This window comes from Cygnus olor, chromosome 16, assembly GCF_009769625.2.
Source record: "Cygnus olor isolate bCygOlo1 chromosome 16, bCygOlo1.pri.v2, whole genome shotgun sequence".
NCBI classification, from domain to species: Eukaryota; Metazoa; Chordata; class Aves; order Anseriformes; family Anatidae; genus Cygnus; species Cygnus olor.
The window spans coordinates 3,645,297-3,667,104 of record NC_049184.1 but is presented as its reverse complement, the minus strand read 5'-3'; the positions used below and the strand labels follow the sequence as shown (position 1 = coordinate 3,667,104).

General features: G+C 44.5%; 1 long non-coding RNA gene across 1 annotated transcript; it reads right to left on the bottom strand.

The window, feature by feature from the left end:
- Positions 1 to 325: 325 nt before the first annotated feature.
- Positions 326 to 21,766, bottom strand: LOC121079152. The gene is made up of 3 exons (XR_005824902.1): positions 21,090 to 21,766; positions 2,328 to 2,481; positions 326 to 367 (listed from the first exon to the last, which is right to left on the bottom strand). It is a non-coding gene; the product is annotated as an uncharacterized LOC121079152 (long non-coding RNA).
- Between the last annotated feature and the right edge of the window lie 42 nt (positions 21,767 to 21,808).

The following is a 21,808-nucleotide window of genomic DNA, read 5'->3' as shown; positions in this document are numbered from 1 at the left end:
AGTGGTTAGGAATCCGTTCAATGCAAGAGTATAAAATAAGGGTGAGAGAAAAAGGTCTATCTTTCCTACAGTCACATCACAAGATGACCAGAAATACTGCCCTCTTTCATTGTCTTTCGCACACAGGGCTTTGATGAACTGATATTTAATGAATAAAACACAGAGATAAAATACTGTCTTTTCACATTCATGACTCCCACTACCTATCCAAGTACAATCTGGAACAATTAGATGGGAGAAGCTGATTCTTCACTTGTAAAGTATGTCAGTTACCGCCGCAAAATGCAAAGATGAAGAATTGGTTAATATATGGTGAAACAACACACTTGTTCAGATAAGTTTGTCTAGGTATACAGCAGTCTTCTACCTAGCAGAAAAGAGAAAGCTTGAGTATCAACCATCTGTGTACTAATTATGTATCAAGAAATGTCAAGGTTTTCCATGAAAAAGACACCATTTTTCATTTCATAACACGTTTACGCTATAAATTGCCCATCCATCCAGACTTGAAATTTTGCTCTGAATACCTTCATATCCAGGTTGGAAATCCAAAATTCATAGGCTGCACGCGACTCGTGCTGCTCCTATGTGAGCATCCGGACTGCTCTCTGCCCCTGCAGGTCCCTGCTCCACACTGTGGGCATGGCTTGGGCACACACCCTCCTCCTCCTCCTCCTCCCACAGCCCTGCCTGCACTTTCCCTCTGCTGGGAGCCCTCTCCCTTTTTGTCCTCTGCTCTGCAGAAGCCAAGAGGTCCTGCACACCTCCCTGCCTGGCAGCCCCATGCCGAGCTGCCTATTTCAGGCTGCCAATACAAGTGCTGCAGCTCCAAGCCCAGCCTGCCAACAACTCACTCCCTCGTGTGTGCAGCTCGCTAGCCAGAGGTAAATACATGAACTTTAGAGATTATCTAGCTGGAATATTCCAGGAATTTAGATTTCAGCCACAGCAGTAGGACCATACATCATTAAAGCTGCCTTTCCTGCCAATGTAAAAAGCAAACATTGATGATTTAAATCGAGGTTCCCTGGTGGCTCATTTAAATCACTTGGATGGAAATCAGTCCACCTTGTCACCATGGAAGAGGTAGAAAGGGAGGTTGTGGATTCATGACTCCCAAGTCAATGCTCTGCATCGTACATGGACCAGGTGACAGTAAATCCTGCAAGGCACGGGGCATAATAAGAAACTTCATGAGGTGTGGCACTGATAAAGCCTGGTTCCTACAGTTGTGGAGCTTTTGGAGTTTGGAGTTGCCGATGGCTGTGAAGCGTGACTATTGGCCAAAGCTTTTTCTGCAGTCATGATATGCAACCCAGTGATCTTAGGTGCCTTATGAGGGTTAAGCTCATGAACAAGAAGCCTTTCCTTCTGTCAGCACTTTCATAGTCATTCTTTTTCTTTTCCATTTTTAAAATTTTTTTAACCTAACAGTCTATTTTCATGAAACCTGCAGAAGTGTAGTTATCTTTGAGATCTTCTACCTGATGTCAGATGTGCTTGAAATCAGCTGATGAATTAAAAATCATTAGGGAGACATGGCAGACAGGCATGAACCCATAAACTTTGTGTTGTCAGGCAACTGGGTTAGCCAGAGACTGCCCCATTAGGGCTGTGTGGGCAGAGAGCCAGTGCCTCTTGTGCAGCCTGGGCCAGCACAGCCCGGCAGTGGCCCATGGGCCACATCCAGGGGGACAGATGAAACCATTCAGACTGCAGCTGGCTTTCCCTCTCAAGACACAGAGGTGGCATTTGTACTTTCTGCAAAGCTGGTACCTCATGCATGAGACAACACTTGAAGCCACACATGGAGCATTGCATGGAGGAGCCTTGAAGCCCGTTTCCAATGGCACCTCTCCACCAGCAGCTCACTCTGGCTGTGTGGCCACCTGGCCCCAAGTGCCCAGACACATCTTGGGATGCTCAGAGAGAGGTGGGTCCCAAAAGAGGCATCTGGCCCCCAGCACTAAAGCACTGTGCAGGGCAGGCTTACTAGCAGAAGTGGTCTCTGGCACAGAGAAGCCACTGCTCAGTTAGAGAAGCCCAGGGAAGGCTGGCAAAGGGAAGAAATGCTCCTGTCACTCCTCAGGTAAGCAACAACAAGAAAAAAACATTTTGCACTCAAAGTCAAAACTAAATCCTCATTTTCTCTGCCAGCTCACTGGCACACAGATATGTTTAAATTGCTCTGAATTCATACATCTGTACAATAAACAACAAACCTCCAAACCCACCAGGTAATAGAGATGCGCTGACTCAACACTTTTCTGCATGATTGATTATTTATTTATTTATAAATTGTCAGGTTTCGTTGCCTGTGTACCTACAGAAAGAGCCAGAAGTCAGCATGAAGCAGGCACCAGAACCCAACCCCAGCTGAACGCTGGGTGTGCAGGTAGCTGCTCACTATCAGCAAGGGAGAGGTGACAGCCAACTTCGTTCCCCATGGCATTGCATTCAGATGGCTGACATTCAGAAGTGCTGTTAAGAAATTTTCCCGGCTTATGAACAAATACATAAAAAACAGAAGGAAATAAAATGAAACATAGAAGTATTGTCACATCGTTGCCCTCCCCAGCATAGGTTTATAGGAGTGAGAGAGAGACGAAGACACAGACTTAAACCCCTCTGACACTTTTGGCTGCTAAGTTGCCTTGTCTTCTTTTTCATGATGCAGCTATGGCCAAATGGGGCTTGGACAGCATTTAGTTGTCTCCCACGCTATATAAAAAGCTGATGCAATCTACACACCATAAAGAGGAGAAAACCTCCACTGAAAACAGCACTCTCAGTTGACAAAACCAATTTATGCTGCTATGCCTAGAGGAAGCTCAGGAGTACTCGGAGCTGGCAGAGATGGGCAGGTCCCATCACAAGAACGTGCTTTGTCTGCAGAAGCACTTCAGTGGCTCAGCTCCTCTGAACTGATTTCAACCTCTACTATTTAGCACAATAACAGCTCGTTAATGAGGATTTTACTTCCTATTAGGGGATACTATTGGTTCTATTTAGGGAGTCTTCAACCTGTGCTCATTTTCTTTTTTCCTCTCAATGCTTTTTTGTCTCAAACCCTTTCCAGTAGTCAAAGGAAAAAAAAAATAAAAAATAAAAATCCTATTTGTATTAGAGCATGGCAGTGATATACTTCTTCCAAAACATCAATTTACAGGTATTCATCTTTCTTTCTAATGGTTTAAAACAGAGATGAAGCCTGGCAGCTGGAAAATGCCCAAGATAGCTTGCAGTGCTGGAAAGGGCTTGAGCAAATAGCTGGTGCCATGTCTGAGTGTGAAGGCGTCTGCTCTTGAATTTCTTCTGTTCTGCTCAAGCTGCAGAATAGCCCACCAGTCCTCCCAGGGCCATGGCCCAGGGCTGCCACCTCTCCCCAGGATCCTGAGCCCCAGTTGGTGGTAGAAGTCCTCTTCTGAACTGGTCGTCTTCTACCAGTACAGCTTCTAACTGTCAAATGAGCTACCAACAGCAAGTCAGCATGCTTACCATATCTCTAGGAGGTAGGAAACGGCCCGAGTGTGCACTTGCCGTCTCCCACCTTCCTGGTGACACGATGACCTTCATCTCTGCAGCTAGCATTATCATAAGGGATCAGTACAGAAAGAAGAGATCAGAGAACATTATGAAAAAAAGTGGTAGGTTGCAAGCAAGCTGGATATGAACAAGAGTAAGAGGAAACATGATAAATTCATGCTGAGACCTCTGAAGATGGGGATAAGAGGGTAAAACAGAGAAGTCTGCAGAAGAATAGAAATATAATTGGGATATGGCTGGAGCTGTGAGATCTATTAAATTGAATTTCTGTTTGGTGTAACATCCCTTGTATATGTTAATCGGTATGTGCTCTAGCAGCCTGATTTAGTGTTATTATCAAAAAGGGTTCCTCGGCTGCCTTTGTCAAAGGAAGATTACAAATTATTCCAGATAAGTAATGGAACTAAAGACCTTTAAAACTAATTGGCCATTGCGCAATCCCGTTAATATCCTTTCTTGTCTAACAAAAACTGAGAAGGCAATTATGGGCAAATACCAAAAAATCTGTACCTGGTCTCTTGCATGAAAATATGATTTATAAGCCCTTGGCTTTTCCTTTCAAGAGAAAAAAAGATGGCAAATGATCATCCATCAATAGCCAACACGTCCAAGATGACAACAACCACAGTGTAAGGCCTGAACTGGGAATGGTTCAAAGAACCATCCTCCTAGGCCTGCTACAGAAAAAAAGGGAATTTCCATAGGGTGCCCTTATTAAATCAGGAGCCCTGATATTTGGGTCTTGACAAGCCTGAGCTGTGGTGTCTGGTGAGCTACAGCTGCTGTCTGACAGCTCAGGAAGGGTTACTCCTGCCCAGCAGAGCCTTGGCAAGACATAACATGGGCTAGGGGGACATGGCTGTGCAAATATCCCCCCCACAGATGCTCAGGCTCCAGAAGCAAAGGTGAAAACAGAGCCTGGAAAGCTCTCTGAGGCCTTCTCTAATCAGTCAGGTCCTGGCTTGATGCTACAGGCAGTACCTTGGTCCTGATGAACTTTATCCCCTCTTTTACCTGAGCCTGTTACCTGCTTTGTTCATTTGCTTAGCTGGCTGAATCTCTCCCAGATGACCCATATCAGCTGCTAGATCTTTATTTCCCTTACTCCTCTGCTTCATGTCCGCTTGCTCAGCTAAAAGTGAGCTGGGGTCAGGCTGGCAGCCAGGAGTTCAGGAGGCCTCTGCACCCTCGCCCTCAGGGCCCAGCTCCATCCTTCCGTATCACACTCTACAGCTGCTGCTAAAATCAAACAGGCAGAGCTTTCAGCTTCATGTCTGACAAATTCATGAAGGCCATGCCCTCATGGGTTATATGAATGCAGCAGGCCTCACAGAGACTGGCTGAGGTGGGAAGGGACCCATCTGGCCCAGTCCCTTGCTCAGGCAGGGCCACCTACAGCAGCAGGGTGCCAAGGACCACATCTAGGCAGTTTTTGAAGATCTCCAAGGAAGAATACTCCAGAATCTCTCTGGGCAACCTATTCTAATGCTACATCACCTGTTAGAGCTGTATATATGTATATACATACCACATATGTGTCACATGCTCCATCACACACATACACAGACATCAGCAGAGCTGTGCAGCTTTGGGGTGCACATGTGGCATGAAAGGTGATTCCCTGCATCCTGAGGGGCTGCTGAGAGGAAAGGATATGGCTCGGGGACATCACTCTGTGAGCCGGCTCTGGCCATGGGGAGCCTTGAAGGACCATCTGGCTCAAGCTGACAGAAATCAGGTGCAGGCATGAGGATTTCTCATTTTGTAAATGAGATGAGGCAAGATTAAAAGAGGAGTGACTACACTAATACCTCTGCTAGGTTTTTTAAGTTGCCTAAAATTTCATGCTTTTGTTTGTTTTATACCCCTAAACCAAAGCAGTCTCCTCCTGAGTCAAAAGCTTTTGCATCCCATCTGCAGTGCTGTGTTTGCCTGATAGATCTGGCTAAAGCGTTCCCAGCAGCAAGATATCTCTGCAATGCTGTGCAAGACCTCCGTCAGGTTGTTATCTTAAAGCCTCAAAGCTCTGTTTCTTCCTAAAACTTGTGACAGAATTGGTTCTGGGAACCCAACGAACTAGGAGACAGGAGAAGGACAGATCAGACAAGCCATGTTTTGACAAAAGTGCTTTCTCTGGAATGGAGCTGTCAGAGCACAGCCTTTGGGATGTGCATCTGGGAGGAACTGCAGCCAGGTGAAATTCTGTGCCCAGAGGAACTCTGGTCCCTGCAGCACCTGAGAGCATTGCGACATCGGCCACAGCTTGACGCAACCTTTATACAGCTGTTTTGCAAGAAAGCTAAATCCACCAAGACACTAAGACCACCAGCTCACTGAATCCACCAAGATTCAGTAGGACCATTACGGGTAAAATATTGCTCCCTAAATGCCACTGGATTTCTAACATTTTTTCATACCTGTACCAAAAGCCATATGTTCTATTGCTGTATTCCTGTCTCAGCAGCAACTCCTTGCAGCTCAGGGATGCAGTCAGCCATGGCACATCTTGACATCATTGTAAGGGCAAACAAACACCGAGTGTTTGCTGCTTCTCAGAAACCCAGGTGGGCATTTACGTATAAAGACGTACTCTGCCTTTAATGAATTATTGCTTTTTACCAGGCTTCATTTTCCCCATGAGGCAGAATCTTCAACGTCCCTAGTAAAAGGGATCTTAGGAAATCTCATTTAAATTTCAAGGACCTCTTAGGGATAGTTGCTAATGGTTATGCTAATTGGCATAGGGTCTGAGTGACAGTTATGTCCTGGAATGATTTGCAAATCACATTTTCGTGGAGCTTATTAGCAGACTCATTAACTGTACATCAGTACATTACTTTCAGAAATTCAGATCTAAGCAGAAAATTAAAATTATTTGCTAAATGACCTAATAAAATTGAACAAATGTGCTGAGAAAGTGAAAACTGAGGTATATCAAGACTCCAGAATTTGGCTAAAAATAATTTCCATTTACCATTGATGTTCACCCCTTCTCTGGAAGTAGTTTCAGTCCAGGTAAAACTTAGAAATCTGTTTAGAGATGAAAATAAATGAGCCTGAATCAACAGTGTCAACAAGCAAAAATCCAGCTTGTCACACCTGGAGCCAGCATTAAGATTTACTGCAGACTTGGCCAGGACTTTTTTCCAGTGATGCATCTTGTGGTCCCTGCTCCACGTCCCCATTTGCAGAGTTCTTTGTAATTATAGAAAGTCTCATTTGAAGTCAAAATGATTAGGTGCAGGCATGAGAGCAAAGGTATGTAGTACTTATAGTCTAGATGGGAATCACTATGAAATCTCCAAGCGATTAGGATACCTTATCCAACCTTCCTCTGTCTAAACAAGATACGTCCCAAACTTCACAACATTCACCTGCAAAACAGTCTAATGAGCCTATATTTAAAATGTTGGAAAACCATCAGGATTTTATGCTATTCAGAAATACACATTCCAGTGTATGCAATATATATATTTCAATATATTTAGAATACACTCTTTAATGTCAAGATGCTTAGTGCCAGTCTTTGAGGGAAGAAGCATCTGAGGAATAACCTTCCTGACTGTGGGGGAGCATATCACAGTGATGCTCCAAACTGAAGTTTGTTCCCAGGCAAACCCTCACAGGCTTGATAATTATGGATTGAAGCCCCAGATCTGTGTTATCACCCACAATTTGGAGTTCCCTGAAATTATGCCCTCAATTTCTGACTTCTGAGGGCCAGACTGATTTCCAGCATTGGTTATACCCACTTCTTTTCTCGTCCCCCCCCTCTGCCACCCCATATCTCTATATATGAAAGCAACCAATGCTATTGTAAAGGACCTTAAAGTCCTCTTTGAGAATGCCATTGCACACAGGCTAGGAATCTCTGTTAACCTCTCAGAGAACCCGGTCTTCACCTCCTGTTCAGAATTACACGAGGTGATTTCTAGCTCTGGACTTTATTGTAAACTGTTTAATATCTCTACTTCAAAAATCTTGAGCTGTGGCAGTAGTAACTGATGAGTATACAGTTTTCTTGGCACAGTGAAGTGCTTGAAAAATTCTCTCCAGTTCACTGTTTCTCACGGGCATTGTTATACCTGCAATTTATGTCGGGGTGAATAAAACACATTCTGGTTCATGACACTTTTTGGTTGGATTTTTTTTTTTAAATGCACATAACAGCAGGTTTTAAATAGAACCCACAGGATTTTTTTTTCATTAAAGAAATCTCAAACTGAAAGAAGCTATTTAAATTTAAACGTGCTTGTCAACCGCACAAAACTTTGTTTTACAAAAGAAGCAATCTGATAAGATTGAGGTGGTGTACAATGAAATGCTTAGCTTTTTTCTTGAATGGGCATTTCAAAAGAAATAAAAGGTTTTAAAAAATGAAACTGGAATTAAATATTTTGATGTCATAGAAACAATCACTTCACATGAAAAAATATGTTCAGCTCTAGTGCTTTGGAATTGAGATGCCTGAAATCATGATACTCTCAGTAAACGAGGAAATCTGCCTAAAAAAAAACCCTTTGTTTTTTAGCACCCAAATATAACATTCCACACTTACCTATATTGTCCTTTAGAGGCCAGCCAACCTGTCCTAGAAGAGTGACTGTAGATCGTGGACATAAGCTCAAACAAGAGAAACTATCAGGTAAAGGAGCATCATGAGCTAATGGAAAAGTCACTCCTGGAAATACCACAGCGACATGTGTTGGGATGCTGGGATCAAATAATCCTGGCATGAACAACAGGTCATGAGGTGTGGCAGGCTTTGCTTTTAAAAAATGTAGGAAGGGTCCATCCAGCCTCAGAGGCTGGAGCTGCTCCTAACCTCGGGGACTGCTGCCCAGATTGGTCAGTGCTAGTGCACCACTTGATATAAACGCATTCAGTTCCAGGAACTCTTTTCATCTCAGTAGTCCCTTTGGAAGCTTTTTTCTTTAATTATTTTTTTTATTATTATTTTTTCTCAGACTGTGTTTGAAATGCTGTTTTAATCCACATATTTTATGGCCCAAATTGAAAGCACTTAGACGCTGTTATTGAGCAATCCTACCTCGGGTAGATGGAGAGGCCAGATCTTCAAATGCACTAGTGGGAAAGGGGGAAAGCAGGAAGATTTGCTCTTTAGGTAAATCTTCTACATGCTCCTTGTGACAAAATTTGGCTGAATTTGTCATATTCTCTCTCCCCTGATAAATAGAGACCCCCTGTAAGAAAGAACCTGGGAGATTGCAGTTGCTGTGACAGAAGACACGACATAACAGGAAGGCAGTATCAGCTACATCACAATTTGGGCTCCGAAGTTTCCTCACCCAGAGATAAAGTTGTGTTATGATACGCAGAAAACTGCATCCTCAGGTACCTCTTAGCACACTGAGTGTGGATGGAAGCACAACGTCAGGGACTTTGCACAATGGTGGGTGTTGGGGACTGGTGTGGAGACAACGGGACCACGTCAGGAATGAATTAAGAGCATGGATGGACGTTGCCTCAGGATCCAGACATCCCCTAAACTGGGTTGGACAAAGCACAGAAGTTTTGGCCAAAGTCTGGTCTGACCTGCTACCAAAAGAGGCTCAAAGCCAAAATGTTTCGCTGTGAGTCTAAAGCTCCCTGCTGCACCTGACATGTCTACCTCCTCGAGCTTCCTGACTCTTCCCCCAGCAGCCAGCTAAGAAACACAGGCAAACAGAAACTCATGTCCTAGGAGTGAGGTGAAGCTCTTCCTTAGCTATTATAATAGGTAAAATTTAGAAGTTCAGACTTGTGATATATGAGCCTGAGAAGCCCAGTAGTGCTGCCCAATACCTGTATCTTTACACTTGCTTACGGTCCAGGGGCAGACTGGATGTCAATAGAGACAAAGCAACCACACGACAGCAACTTTCATATGGAGCCTTTCATCCCAGCCCCTTCTCACATTAATGACCCATCAGTTTCCAGATTTCCACTTGGCTTCACGAGATGCTCAGCATGTTGAAAAATCAGCCTACTTGTTTAGGAAACTGCATGAAAAGTCAGGAACTCAGCAGTATGCTTCCACATCTGAAAACATCATTCTAGCTTAATTTCTGTTTCCCTAGCATTAACATGAGAGAAAGAAACCTCCAGACTCTGCACAGGTCTACAAGTTTGCTTCAGGAAGGCCCTTTTTCCCAACATTTTTATTCATATCTATGTCCTGGTTTCAGCTGGGATAAACTTGATGTGGCTGGTACAGTGCCGTGTGTTGGATTTAGGATAACAACACTGATACCACAGGGATGTTGCAGTTGCTGCAGAGCAGTGCTTGCACAGAGCCCAGGGCTTCCCAGCTTCTCATGCTGCCCTGCCAGCGAGCAGGGGGGGCGCAAGGGGCTGGGGGGCACAGCCAGGACAGCTGGCCCAAGGGACATCCCGTGCCACAGGGCACCATGGGGAATAATAAAACTTGGGGGGGACTGGCTGGGCTTCAGTCAGCTGGCAGGGAGCAATTACATTGTGTATCACTTTTTTTTTGTTTTGTTTTTTCATTTTTATTATTTTCCCTGCCTTTCCTGTCTTAAACTGCCTTTATCTTGACCCACAAGTTTTACCTTTTTCTGATTCTCTCCCCCACCTGGCTCTGCAATGCTCAGCTGCCTGCCAGGTTAAAGTACAACAATTCGTAACCTACAGCCACTGTTTCCAGGCATTCAAGCAATCCATAGGCAGCATTATTCCAGTGGTTTTGCAGGAGGAAAATCTCAAACATTCAGCCTTCTAAAAACATACCCAAGTATTAGCAGCCCATCCTGCTGGCTCTTGGAGTTTTTCCCTGCAGCTCCATCTTCCCACTGCTTTTCTGTGCCCGTAGTAATAAAAACAAGGCAATAATTTAGCTCCCATGATTGTTGTACTGAAGCTTGTTTATCCTAGTCTCTTATCTTTTCCATTCAGAGCCAATGTATCTTATTACTTTGCTGCAAACATGGTCAGAGATGAAAGATTCTGCCATATATTTTCCTTCATATTAAACCACAAGGCTTTGTCCTTCTCTTTCGTTTTTCAATCTTGGACTTTATTGTTTCTGACTATCTCTGCCACATGTGATTTTGGCTTTTGTGTGGATGTGAATATGTGCATTTCTTTATTTATCCTCTTTATCACAACTAAACAAGATTGGGAGCACTTTAAAATAACTGGCCACTGAATGCTCTTTCATAAGTTATTCCTTGCAATAACCTCACCAGGGCAGACTGTGTTATGCAGATACCAGAATAAAACACTTCTGAAGACTTGCAGTATTTCTACACATTCTCTTTACCTGCTTTGTACATAAGTATTTCACAACTGGAAAAAATCACCTAGAATTGGTAACACCAGGCCAGACCCTGCCCCCTTCAGCCCAGGGAATGGAACCAAGGACAAAATCTCAGGCAGGGCTTGGCAGGACGCTGGGGGATATTGTGGGACTGGTTAAACTGAATGATGTTTTCCTCATATCAGCTAAACACAGCCCAGATGCAGGTAAGGATTACAATTCTTGATTACTTCGTAGCACAGTTAATTATTCGTCCATCTATCTTCTCCCATCAGATCTCACATGGCTTTTTTCTATTGGAAGGGGCTTGGTTTGCTCCAGACTCAGTGGACATTATTTCTACCCTGCTGAGGCAGAAATGGAGAGTCAGGAGAATAATCAGAGTTTTAAAACTGTTTAAGTAATAATAGTTCACCTTTTTAATCTGTACTTTGAGGATGCAATGGAAGAGAAGCTGGAAAGATCAGGGTGCCTGAAGGATTAGCATCTGATTTGGGTTTAAAGGAGTAATCACATCACCTAATTTAGTCTCCAAATGCCAGAAGCTGGGTTTCTCTGGATGATCAATGAAACAAATTGGTTATTCCAGAGGGAGGCTCAAACTATGCCTAAACCATGAGACTCATAAGCACTGCCCAGCCATGTCCTATCCTGATCCTTTTTCCTTTTCCAGTGTGATTCACAGCCCTTTCTGCTGCCCAGAAGGGAGCAGGGGCAGGTTCCAGCCAGCAGACCAAGGCAGGTGTGCACCACGAGCACTCCCACCCTGCCATGGGGACCAGCTCAGCTCACGTGGGTGGCTGGAGCATGGGTGCCCTGAACAACTCTCAGATGAATGCTTGGTCAGTCTATAGAGAGCTTAAGCAATCATAGAATAAGATTCAGACTATCTGCCAATCAATACCAATCCCCTCCCAACAGCTAGTGCTCTGACACCTGTAAAATGGTGACAGTGGTTGCACTCATCCAACGTAACACTAGTATCCCAACCACAGCTACACCTTCTCCTTGCACAGAAAGGCACAAGAGCAAGGCTCACTTATTCATCAATTTTCCTATATAAACACAGAAAGACAGGGATGGCTGAATGTCACCAGGGCTGTGCTGGTGACACGACAGCTCTCCCCTTTTTGCATTCAGTTATCTAAACACTGCACAGTGAATTGTTCAGCCCATAAAATGGTACAACTTTCAGCAGGTACTAACCATACAGAAGAAAAGCTATAGTTTTCCCGTGGATGCAGGGCTCATGGAGCCACTATGAGATCACACTTATGTGCTTACTTTGCTGTTGTCCACCCACTGTTCAGCTGAAACAGTGGGTTGGAATGAGAGAAATGGAGACCCAATGGGGAACATTGCTGGGTGTGAATTCCTATTCACACCTCTAATTAATGTCAGTAGAGTCATCAATGGTGTAGTCACATTAATTACATGTGAATGACAGCTACAATAGCTTTGAGAATAAGAACAATTTCACTAGACTGCCAAAGACAACATATATTCGATATAACACTAATACTGAGCATATTAAAAAATAAATAGTGATTTAAAGATTTTAGTATTAAAATTATGTATATTACAGCAGCAATAGAAAAGGTCATAAAAATGGAAAAGCACACTTTAGAAATACAGTTAGTACCAGTGGTAATTGCTTACCAAAAGTTTCTTACAAGAGGAAGCTATAAATACTTTCATAGTGGTCATTAAGCCTTCCCAAATCTCGTCTGGTGGGCACCATCTGTTCTTCTGGCCTTAGCTGTAGGAGGGCATCCGTGCTCTGCAAGCACGAACGCACACGAGCCGCCTGCACGCTGCAAGCTGCCCTGCCCAGCACCTGTCCGGGAGCAGTGACATTGGGCACAGCACCGTCACCGCAATGCAGTCCACAGCCGGTGGAGAATTCAGACCACGCAGGGGTTCAGTTCTCATCTCCCTTGATCCCAGGGAGCCTGGGGGCTTCTAACACCATTCAGTGGCAACGGTTGGGTGGAAGGAAGCCAGTGGCTGAAGCCCTGGGCCAGGGGGATCGCACAGCCATGGGGATGTAGGTGAGGAGATGGCAGAGGGTGCCTCTACCAGGCAGCGTGGGGGCGCGATGGGGGCATGGGTAGACATTTCGACAGGAGCTCTGATCTGCAGCTGGCAACACACGAACACATCGCAGCATGTCTCTTCCAACCTAGCTAACTGCAGAGATTTGGAAACCGCCATGTTAAAAACCATCCTGCACTGTTACCCTTCTCCTGCTTCTTGACTGGAAGAAATCCAATTCCGATCACACTCAGTGCAAAAAGAAACACCTTCCAAACTATACAGAGAACAAAAAGCTTGCTACAAACAATATTCTGTCACTGAATCTTAGCAATATTGGGATTTTTTATTTCTTTTTTTTTCATTAGGAGGTATTTTCCTGTCCATTAGCGTCCCTGGTCCTCCTGTGCAGAAGTGCATAACCTCTAACACAGTAGAGCTGACAAGCAGCAAGAGCTGTGTAGCTCCCCAGTGGTTAAATCTATAGGAAACCTCTGGTGTTTAATGAAACCCCTACAGAGACCTCCGTATTAGCCATGGTTTAATGCTCCATAATGGCAGCAAGTAATTTATCTATGAGCAACAACAACTCCTGGTTCTCTGTGCATTAAGAGTTATTTATGAGGCAATTTTAACAGTTTCACACTGGCTGGTCATTATGCTACTGAAGGCTAACTGTCGGCTGTTGTAGCCTAGGAGGAGAGAAATACTTTCCCTGTCACAGGCTAAGTAGTAAACAGTGACACAGGAGCACTTGCATGCGGGTGTGTGCATAACTGGGAAGAGATGGCAGAAGAAACAGCTCTACAAGAAACCCTTTGAAATCTCTGCACTGACAACACAACCTATTTCTCATTCCCTCCAGCTCTGCCCCAAAGCCCCCACTGAAGCTCCCATGATGGCACCTTTCCTCTTCCTCCTCCTTGTCAGCTTCCAGCACTCATGTTGGAGATTGGGTTGTAGAGCAGGGGAAATGTAGGGATCAGCCCAGAGATACCGATGAGCTGCAGAGCCAAGATATGGCACCAGGTGTAGGGAATTTGCTGCAGTCTGGTGAAGGACCAGCTGGAACAGAAGCTACTGAGATGCCCCTAGGACTGGGGTCAGACAGGAGTCAGTGAGAAGCTGGTCTTCAGGCACACAGTTTGAGTGCTGGTAGTAGTTGTGGTAGGTTTTTCCTTTACGAAGATTCTTACAAAAAAGCCTTGTAACAGCACATGAACCACTGCTTAAGGTCGAAGCAGAGTGATCCTGTACTCAGAGGGCTGCAGGATATTCCTTGGTGTCCCTAAGGCTCAGATCCTAGCTCAGGTCTCTCTTCTGGCACTCCTCTTCCCCTCAATGTGCTGCTCAGCAGAACTACCCAGTTGCATGGCAATAAAAGCTAGGTATGGTGATAAAATCAAGGTATTTTCTAGGTAGCTTCAAGCCACAATTTGTCCTGAGTTCACTCTGTTGGCACTGTGCAAGCCAGGAATGAATCCATCTTTTTTTTTTTCCTCCCTTCCCAGACCTCTGCAGGTTTTGCTAAATTATCTGGCAGATGTGATGCTGCACAAATTTGTAGAGCAGATGTGCTTACCAAGAAGGTCCTGTATCTAAACCACTTTTTCAGACTGGAAGCTCACATCAGGAGAATTTACTTTGGGGAAACATAACTCCTCGGATGTACATATGGGTTTGCTGAAGCCAGTTAAAACACATTTGCCTATCAGAACGAGCCTCACCTGGCTTTCTGGATCCAGCCCAACAGAAATACTAAAAATAAACCTCTTGCTTCCACTGTCCATTTCTCCCAAAGTGAAATATTCCACCCCTGTGGAGCCCTGCTCTGGGGCCCCCCCGTGCTGTGCCAGCTTCCCCCTGCATCTCGACAGGTGCCCCCTGTGCCAAACCTTCAGCTTGCCCTCTGCCCAGCAGCTGGGTCTCTCTGCAGAGCCAGGATTGCTCCATGAAGGTGTTGGGCTCCTTATCCAGGCCATGGGCACAGGTTGTGACGGAGAATCCCTCTTCCCAGGACAGTGCTGTCCCCCTCCCAGCTGTGGGTCGGGTGGAGCTGTCGTGGCTGTGGTCACCCTTAAACTCCAAGACCACTTTCCAGCATATAGCTCTCTTCCTTCACCAGCACCAGAAGACACCCTTAACACTCACAAAGTAATACTTTCTCTATTGACTTATTGCCCAGTCACATTTGCCCAGACCTTTCAAAAAGGATTCAGACAGAGAGGTTCCCAGCAGAGAAAGTTTCAGTTAAAAGCAGCTTAAAAGGTCTTAAAATGGGAAGTCGTGGGACAGCCTTACAGTGTGTTGTGGCTTTAGTTCATGTTCAAGCTGGCCTATACCATGGAAAAAACTACTAAGATATAAATAGTTCTATAGTCTTTAAAATATATTGCACATATCAGGGAAACATCTAATATTTTGGACATCAGCTCTCCCAACTGCAGCTATGTGAAGAATCTCAAAAAATTCAGCATTTACTGAGCAGATCAATACCTCCTTAGCTGAATCCATAAAACTCCCAGAGAAATCCCCACCTGTGAACCCACCTTATCACTTATTATATCACCAATGTGCCACCGATATCAAATGGAAAGGCCAGCTACTATATTGCCCTGAAAATGCCAGTTCTAGATTCCCAAAGGATTTTTCAGAAACAATTCTCAATCTATTCAATGAGAACTGATCCCACATAATTGCTTCCAGAGTTGGACTTCATTATCTTCAAGTAATTGAATTTACCTGGCCAGAGAAAGGCCAGCAATGAGTGAAGACCACCATTTCCTCACTCACAGGAGCTTCCTCAGTCACAGCCATCCCTTAATACCGGAGCACACACATTAATTCTATTTCTCCATCCTACTTCCCACTCCAGCAATCCTTCATAAAATAAAATACCAGCATATATTCTACTACCAGTCATTAACCGTGAAGTTTACACTGGTCTTGATGCTGTGCTTTGGAGCATTAACCAGACCTCCAAAGTTGTATATGAAGCAGCAGAGGCTCATAAGCATTTGCACCAAAGCTATATTTCTGTATTTACAAAGCCAGAGCTGTTACTGAGCTCTCTGCAGAGAAAGTGGGAGTTTCTAGAAGAAGCCAACAAGACTGTACTGGTGTAAATCTGCATGCAGAAACACTACGTGATTTTATTTTACTCAGAGAGTAAACTACTGAGTTAACTTCCCCTTGCTCTGCCTCAGAGAAGATTTAGCAAAGGAAGCAGGGCTGTGAGAAAGTCCATTTGCAGAAAACCATCAGCATAGAAACCTTTGTTTTTTCCTTCCTTTTTTTTTCTTTCCTGAGCATCAAATGAACAGCTGTGCCTAGGAGCATCATATCCGCCTCTCTCCATGTTTGGTGGAGGATCAACACTTTTCTCCTTGAATACTTGTAGGCTTTCTGCCCCGAGTCATGTAACATCAGACGGTGAGCCAGCACTGACACAATGACATCAAAGGTGGGATGGGAGGAACGGCACTTGCACAAGCCCCTGCCTAACAGCAGGACCACGGGAACAGGCTTGTACTGGGAAGAAAAGAGATTTTCTGACATTTTCTAATCAAGCTTATTCAGGAAAAATGTGGGAACGATGACATGTCGCTAGCAAGAGTTAACCTTGGAATAGCTTCAGTAAACTTTGTTTTCTTTATTTTACTGTGATAGCACAAACAATAGCTCTTTAGTACTTTCTAAATGCTTTTAAGTTGTCAGAGCAAAAAGAACCCTCTTTAGTTGGAATTTCGATATATACAACTGCAATGATTCACACTTGAAATAATTTATTTACACTTGTAAATTGGGTACTTTTACAAAGCCGACTGCTACTGAAATCAATGGAGGTGCTTTCATGCTCTTAAAATTTCTCCCATCCACCCCTGTAAGTCTTCTGGCTTTAAAACACTTCTTAACCTCAGGGCTTTACTTCCATTTAGACAAGTTACGTATATGAATAGCATCAGAGGAAGGATATATGCACGTAATAAAGTGAAGAAGCTCATTGCATGTCTGGAAGGGGGGAACTTACTGTGTCAGCTGCAACCAGGCTGCTGCAGACCAGGCCTGCAAAGCCCCAGCTGCCATCACAGCTCTGCCGTGCCTGCAGCCCTGTTCCCTGGAGGTGAGCTAACCCAGGTGTGAGAGATGAAGAATCACCTCTTCCTGTGGCTTCATGCGAAGTCCTCTAATTCCTGCACCAGGGGAAATAGCGAGCAATCAATCTCTATCCATCTTCTCCCTCCCTCCTGTAATTTTACACATCTCTATGTCCTCCTCAGCTGTTTTGTTCCAAACTGTCACAAAGGGAGTAATAGACAGTGTTATAAATGATAAGGCATATTTACAAACAAGCTATTATTTTTTTTGTTTGTTTTAAATCAGAGCAACACTAGCAACCCCCCATAGAGTAACGTTTGTGTATGCTGTTGATAAAAAGGTACTTTTACACAGAGTATGGGAAGAGGAAAATCAATGTAATTTCAGCTAATCATATGAAAGCAGTAACTATATTGTGATTATTGCAAGTGAGTTTTTCCATCTGTACCTAGTGCAAAACTTCGCAGCAATGCTAATTAAATCTACAATTTGTCCTCACCACAGATATAAAATGTAACAGTGACAAAAGAACAAATGAAAAATGATGGCCTGGGGGGAGAGTAAGTTTAGGCTGGAAATTAGAAGGATCCTTGCATTAAGAGAAATGAAGTATTTGAACATCCTTAACTTGGAGTCAGAAGACTGAAAAAGTCTGTGTGGTTTTCCCTTGCCTGTCATGAGTTTCACCCAATTCAACACAAAATATTTGCAAGAGGGTGTAAAAATTTGAACTTTCAGACCAAAAACTAGAAGTCAGTAGGAGCTGCTTGTGAATCCAACCCAGTGCCTGTGTGGGAGCTGTGAAACCAGCCAAAGGAGGTCTCCAAGCATCCCTTCGTGTCCTGATGCTGCAGAACTCCAACTGCAGGGTGACCCGCAGCTTCTGCCAGAGCTGTGAGCCAAACAGAGGGAATGGACACCTTTGTAGCAGGGCTGCTCACCCCCAGAGGAGATCTTTTCAAGGCTAAGTCAGGGCTCTCATTCTGTACATGCACACATGAGAAAGACCAACTTGACATCACCTGGACCACATAAGCTGAGCTTTCATTTCCAGGGCTGTCAGTGTTAGCTTTTGTTAGCATGACACTTGGCAGGGGGACTAAGCTTTCGGTTTTTGACCTTCACAGTAGGAGTCAGAATGCTATGTCCAACACAATAACATGCAGTGTTTTTAAGCTGGGGATTTTTTTTTCTTGAGCACTGGAGTGGTTTCAGGTTACACAAAAGCAATCTCCAACTGATGTACATAAGATCCGATCCAAAAAAAAAAAAAATTAATGGAAAGAAAAATTCCTTTGTGTGTTTACCTTGCCCTTTTAACTGCAGTGCAGGAGAGGCCATTGAAAACGTCTTTTTCCAAGCCTGTGCAGTCTCAAGCCAGTCAGCAGGACGCAAGATGCCTCATGCCAAAGCAGAGCCATTTGCAGTAAGAATCAAAACAGTCAGTATGTGCAGAAGTGTGAGTGCAGTGTGGGAACTTTTTTCGCTGCTGCTTTTGACTTGAAGAGTTTAGTGAATATCATTTAAACTCACTGCTGAGCACAGAATGAGCTGACAGTACTTTGCTGGCAGAATAAAGACACCCCTACTTGACTAAGATTACAGCAAAATACAGGAGAAAATCCAAGTGGAAGATGATGGTGAAGAAGGTGCTGGCACGGTCATGTCAACCTGCATCTTGTGTTTCAGAAGAAACATGGATTAACTGGTGGCTGTTCTGAGACAGGCAGTGATGGGAAGGAAGACTCACCCCCTGGCCAAACTGGGTAGGAAGGATTCATCAGCTTTGTAGGACTGTGTTTTAGTTTAACACCTTCATCAAGGACAGGCTTTCAGGAGGGATCAATGAAAACATTGACCACCAGTATAGAAGACCACAGCAAGTAAAGAAGTCCACTAGCTGTTTTTGGCCTGCTCACTCTGTGTTCTCGGGTGTAATTCTTCACCAACTATAGAGCAGGCTTGTGTATAATCCACACTCTGACTATAAAACCACAGAGGATCTTTGGTGTTGCTATGAAACATGCCAGAAGTGCAATTATTTGCCAACTTTATGCCCCCAGTACCCTCAGTTTTGCTGTCCACTTTGCAAGATCACCAGCTTGTGCAGCTTCACTGCTGCTCAGCAGGGTGTTGTAATCTATGTGCAATGTATGGCCAACTCTACTCCAAAAAAAAAAAAAAAATCACCTTCAGTGCCTGATTCTCAGGACAAGGTTCATACCACAGAGCTGCTTCCCCACCTGGAAAACAGCAGTTTTTTTCCTGAGATTGGTTTGTCCAGTGACAGTTTTATTGGAGAAGGAAAATGAATATTTATATTTGCAGCCCTTGCCATTCCCCTTGTGGGGGAGTGAAAAGCATCAAAGCTGCATCAGAACTGACTCAACTGAAGACAAATCATCACTCTTTCCGCTCCTGCAGCTTCCTTCCTGCCCCTCTCACTGCTCCTATAACTTATCCTCTTATTTACCTTATCTGTCACTGTTTCACACTGAAAAAGTTATCTGGGAAGACCTTTAAGCATCTTCAATGAGACTCCACTGCAGAGAACATTATTGACAAAATTCTCCCTTTTAGATCTGCTTTTTAAAGTAAGACAGAGTTTGCAGTACAGGTTTTTGGAAGCTATTCAATTTATCCCTTTCTAGAAGAACACAAGAGAAAATCCATATGCTGAACAGCTGCACAAATTTATTAAGTAAGCAATCACTTAGGGATCTTACGCCATATATGTGAGGCTTCGGGTTAGAGGAAACTACAGTGCATCCCTACGCTAGACCCAAGAACATCAGATGTCCTGTAACCTACCAAGGTGAAAGAGCAAAAACAAAAATCCTAAACAAAGATCCCTGAAGAGCTTTAACAGCACCTTCCCATGAGTACTGGAGCAGGCAGTCTGCACACCCAGGTGTAACCCCTGCCTGAACACACTGCACCTGCAGACCCCCAGGGACCCGCCGCAGAGGTGAGCTGCACCCTGCAGTGCCATCGCACAGCCATTTGCTGGCAGCAGAGGCAGACCCTGAGGTTCCCAACCACTTGCCAAAAAAAAAAAAAAAAGCAAAGAATTCATGCTGCAGGACTTCAACTCACTCAGAGATGTTTAAAGGAGCTAAAAGAAATCCTTGATTCTTAGAAGAGTTATTCTTTATATTGCCAACATACCCTGAAACTCCCTTACAAATCACAGGCTAGGCAGCACTGCCTGTAGCATTAACTTCAGCACAACTAAGCAGGCACATGGGCAGTGATATTTAGCTTTCCCACCTCCACAAGCCCTTTAGCTCCTACTGGAGCCGCTAGTGCCACAGTAACTATCAGCCTGCGAGGAAGCTCTGCAGTGGAAAACACAAAGCCAAGCCTTAAAGAATGGTTTTACAGGACTAAAGAAATCACACCTCTCTTCCCATGCTTGGTGCAAATAATGCTAGGTTCAATGGGGACCCCTTGGGAGGGGAATCAATCCCACCCACAATAAATGAAGCGTTGCCATTTTTATGTGAAAAGAAGAGCATCATAAGCCAGTTACACTAATAACCCATAAAACCCAAATCACACAGGAATAGGGCTTTACCAGCTCTGTGATTTATACCTCTATAGATTGGTAAATAATGGGGACTCTTGCTGTTTTTTCAGTCCTGTGTGAAAGCTCCCATTATCTGAGCTAGAATTGAAAATGCAAAATGAAACAGATGTTTGAGCGCTCTGGTACTGTACCTCTCTGCCCCTTAAAGAAAGGGGTATTGCTTTGCATTTAGGAAGCTGTCTATGCAATGCGACTGCCACTAAAAAGTGAACCTATTAGAAGGTCACCAGCCTCCAGCAGTACCAAGACAAAGCACCACCACCCCGTGCCCAGCTCACTGCCAGGGAAGTGTTAAAATACCACTTTCCCAGCTCAGGGGACTGCTACCATTCATTCCTGCTTTTCACTATAGCTTTGTGGAGATCCACACCCATGGGGATTTCTCACACTGCACATGGAAAGGACACCTCCCAGAGGTCAGGGTGTTTCCCTACCCAGCATTTGAATCTCCACAGGTCTGCATACCTGCTCCTGCGATGCCCCAATGCTTTCTGTCCTAGCAAGCAGAGTTACAGGAGCACCAGGAAACATCACAGAAGATACCTGCTGGGTACAGCAAGTGGGATGCTCTGCAGAAGGGGCTGAGCTAGAGCCACCCAAGCACAGAAAGCAGAGCAGGACCTGCAGACCACCAGGCAAGTCCACGAGGGTGAGGAAGTGCCAAGACCACAGCAGGCAGTCAGGCTGGAGACAGCAAAGAGCAAGGCACAGCACATACACAGCACTGCTCCAAAAGAAGAGCAGGGTTAAGGGCCTGAGCTTAAATACAGCCCTGGGCAAAGGGCTGGTGGCCCAGGCGAGGCTCATCAGGGTGATTAGAGCCTGCTGATGCACGCAGGGCACTATGATAGTAACTGACTTATTTGCATACTTTATTATCACTAATGCAGTGCTTGAGGAACATGTATTTTGTTTCTGGTATCTCTCTAGAAGCTGAATGTTTTTCCCTGCATTGTGTGAAGGAGGAACTGGGCCCCTGAAACACAAATCTCTTCAACAAATTTTCTCCTTGCACTGCCCATCTTAGGTGCAAAGGTGACACAAATGTATACGTGGCTCTGGACATCCATTGGCGATGGAAGCAAAGCCCAGGGGAACTCATATCTGCTGATGTCGGAGGCTACGCGAAGCCAGGAAAGAAAGTTTTTAGCATCAGTTTTGGGGTGGATGGCTGCCTGCAGCAAGCTCATTGCCACCTGGGTTGGGGGTTGTTTCCTGAATGACATTACTTGATTCATCCCAATTTGTTATGCTTTTGTCAG